We start from the raw sequence: 4,321 nt of genomic DNA on the forward strand, positions 1-4,321 counted from the left end.
GTGTATGTGTAGGTTTTTATCCATATGAATATGTGTGAGATTGTGCACTTGGAGTGAAAAGCAAAGCTTGCTTTGACACTTTAGACGATGACATCAACCTTACACATAAAGTAAAAATCAATGTATTTTCAAACATTATTCCTGTAGTATGATGTGCTGAATGGTGTCTTATTGCAGTTCTCCTTATTTAAACTCTTTTACAAATAAAAAACAGTAAACAATGAATGCACCATACCAGTGAACACATTTTAATAAAGTTAAACCTGTTAAATATAGCAGCGAACAGTTCCTTCCTATTGTAACCATGGAAACCAAGAAAATTGTTTCAAACCCACGCCTGTTCTGCATACTGTATTTATTACCTCATGTCATGTACACAAAATGTATGTGAAAGAGTCTTTTCATGAATCAGTACGTGGAGGAGGGCGAGTACAATATAACGACAGCAGATTCCACTCTCTCCATTCTTCTGGAGCTGCCAGATAGGCGGCTGAAGATGAATGTGATGTTGGAGCAAACCAAAATTACTTTACCAGGATTGGTACAAAGCCTGCAGATTCTCCTACATCTGCCACTGTAAATCTCTCTCATTCTCCTTCTCCATCTCTTTTTGTTTTTCTTTTCTTTTCTGCTTCCCCCCCCCTTAAATTTCCACTTTTTTCATTATTTCTCTCCGGCATTCACAGACTCATAAGAGCATTCAGTTGTACAGTGCACCAAGCTGTGCGAAATAGCTAAATGCAGCAATTTAGTGGTGTCTGGCTTGTTTACCATACAAGTCATTGTTGCCACTGCTGCCAGCTGTCAAACGCCTCAAATCTACACAGTGTTTTAGGTAATAAGGTCATCCTGACAGCACGAAAACTACCTTAGAAATCTCTTTCTGACTGTATTGTAATGTAATGGAAACTACTTTCTTCATTCCAGTGTTGTTGTTTTTTTAATTAAGTAAGAATTCAGACACTCAAACAAAATGGTAGTGAACCATATAAACAAGGAGTGATTCCGGACACAGCCGTTGTCTTATATATTGCAAAGTATACAAATTTATTTGTCCACTTTATCTTTATGCAAAAACACAGCAGCAGCTATGTGCATGCGAGCTAATGGATAACTGATATGGGATTTTACGACTTCATAAGCAGCCCAGTTAACAGTAATGCGGTGTCAATGAATGGCAAAGTAGTGTGTGCCATGAATTACTCTCAGTGACTGCACATTACAACAACAGCACCTACAGTGATTTCCTATTCCTCAGAGCACTGAGTCATAACAGAAGCTTCTTGGAATATAGCTGGAGTCTTATCAAACAGTAGCTATTTCAGGCTGAATATCCAATGTAGAAAACGGACAGTGTACCTTTCTACCACTCAAGCACAGGCTTAGACTCAGGCACACAAACGTGGAATATGTTTAGGTGATTTAGGAGAAGCAAAAAAGACAAAATACTTTAATTATACACTATACTATAAATACTTTAATTGTTTCTCTAAAGCTTTATATACCAATTATTCACACACCTTGGAGATCTCAGTGTAGTCGTATTTTGAGCTGCATCAATGGGTTTGTGGCTAGCTTCAGGTTAATTCATCCTATAGATGGACACTAAAAGAAAAATCAATGTAAGATGTCATGTGTCTCTGAACAGACTTTCATCTTTCCTATTATCAGTTTATAAATAACCTAAATGCTAAAAATCACTAGTGCCCTATTTACCGTATATAAGCTTAGGTCAAATATTCAATTCGTTTGGTGCAAATATCAAATCTATCTTTATCTTATTCCCCTCAAGTGTCTGTACCAATAGTTGTAACAGCCTTCATGCAAGTGTGAAACTTTGTTAACTGTACCAGTGCAGCAATTTAGTTTAGTAAGTTTCATGCTTTGTCCGTCTTTAAACGTAGAACGCAGTTAGTTTCATCCAAGAATATGTTGTATGTAAAATTCCATGCACTGTATATTAATATTAAGCAAGTTTTCTCTTGTGTTTTAGAGACTGAGGAGAGACTCAGGTTTGCTCCACAGTTGTTTGATGTATGGATCAAAGAGAATGCTTTTAACCCATTATGCAGCCTGAGAAGAGCAGACTAATGGAAGTTAATACAAAGCCAGGTTTCTGATGAGAAACGGGAGTTGTCATGTTATAGGAGTGCCATGTTGCAGTGTAGGTAACTATGGCCGCTCCCTATCTAGAACATAGCAGGTCAACATGGCGGAAACCAGGGAAGGTGACCCGCTCCCTGTGTAGTTAAAAACGACTCATTCTAAAGTAACAAAAACACAATTCGTATTTTTAAGCGATTATACACTAATGAAAATACACCTATAAATACTACATTCAGTTTCTGCAAATACATCCTCCTGTTACACACTGGACCTTTATGTAGATGGACTGCATAATATGTTGAATTAATCTGCATAATAAAATAGCACTGCAATGGAAATCCCAGGCCATTTGTGGTTTGATTCAAACCTCTGTCAGCAAATAGAAATGTCAGATCAAAATGTATCTCAAAAGTTAACTGAGAGATTTCAGCTGTGGAAGATTCAGTCGGCCTCCCCAGAAGCCTTATTTCTCTCGTAAGAAGTCTTTGTGACAGTGAATGTTGTTGATTGTAATCAGATAATAACTGCAGATCTGTCTCCGTCTCATCTGTCGGACTGTCTGCCTTTCTCTCTCTCTCTTTCTTTCTTTCTGTCACTTTCTCATCAATAGAGACATTGTTCAAGCTGTCCATAGAATCCAAGAAGCGAGTTGTTTCTGCCAGAGAGCAGCGTTGTGCATGCTCCATGCACAAGGCCGCAGACAAAGTCACACTCAGAGAGGGAAGGTTGGAAATACACAAACACACACATTTCAATCACACACTGACAGACAGACAGCCCACATTGTCTGTCTGTAACCTTTAACCCTTTGTTCCCAAAGAGGCAGAAGAAGTCCAGGCTTCGTGCTCTGTGACATAACTAGTCACTGCAGGCTGTAATCATCCTTCTTTGTGCCATCTTTTAAAACTGCTCAGTTGCTGATGAAGGTCAGCTTGACTGCGCTAAAGATGTTCAAATTAATTTTGGATCTCTCTGTTGGTTTGGAAATTTCACACAGAACATGAAAGGAACATGTGGACATGCACAGGTGGAGGAAACATCTGGTCTGGATACTGCAGCTTACAGAAATCCTGCTGGACATGTTTTCACTGTCTATTGATGTCCACCTGTATTAGAAGGTTGTTAATTCTTTACAATGGCAGCAGAAAGAAAATGTAAAAGCATAATGAAAAACACAGTCCTTTTGATTTTTAGAAAGTCTGGTGGTTTTCAGGTAAAAATCTGAGTGTGCTCCCTGCTGGTGTGTTTCTTGGCCTTTCTCTTTGTAGCTGATGCATTCAGACACTACAACATACACACACTATGCCACTGTTTTACGTCCAGTGTTACTCACTCTAAACCCTTGTGATACTTACCTGTTTAACTTGTTTGCTGTCCTTACTTTCTTCAATTTCTGTGTTATGTCAATAATTATAAACTTAGTGTTAGTCATCATATAGGGCTGGATATAACTCTTGATTGAACAAGTAGAAGCATTTGCTTACAAAAAAACAAACAAAGTGATTTTCAAGATTAGTAAATTCTCCATTTACAGTTCGTACTTACACATTTCAGTCTGCACGTCATATTCCTAAACAATGTCAACGATATATTACACATACTGGAGTAGTGTGGCTTATTTGTGTTTACTGAGGTGCACATATGAACATGAAACATACTGTAACACTCAGTATGTTGTAGTACTTTATTATATGAATGTGTTTCTTTCATTCCCATCTATTGTAGAGTGCTTATGAAAAGTATTCACCCCTCTTAGAAGTTTTTATGTTTTACATCACCTTGTAGTAGAGTTGCTTGGAGCGTTCTTTTGGCTTCAAGGTGGAGGTTTTGTAACACTACTGACTCACCAAAGGTTTCACATATACTGTAATCGATCAAAAAACCCTTGACCACACACACTAGGTGATGAACTAATGATGACTTCTATTAGTTATCTGCAACAGTGATGATTTCAGTGTGTCCTATTATAATGGTGAAGATTTTGTATTTCATGTTAATTTGTAGAGATGTTACTTACTTACTTACTTTGCCATTAAAGAGTCTTTTTTGGATTGATCAGTGTTAAAACACATTCAATCTTATTTGATTCGATTTTGTAAAACACTAAAACAAAAACTTCTCTACTTTTTACAGGCACTGGAGATTCAATTAATGTCTAATATCACTTTCATTAGGCCAATAATAGTGCACATTGCCAGAGATAGTATGTAAAAAA

Source organism: Morone saxatilis, unplaced genomic scaffold (genome assembly GCF_004916995.1).
Source record: "Morone saxatilis isolate NCDOM2014 unplaced genomic scaffold, NCSU_SB_2.0 Contig8, whole genome shotgun sequence".
In the NCBI taxonomy this organism is placed as follows: domain Eukaryota; kingdom Metazoa; phylum Chordata; class Actinopteri; family Moronidae; genus Morone; species Morone saxatilis.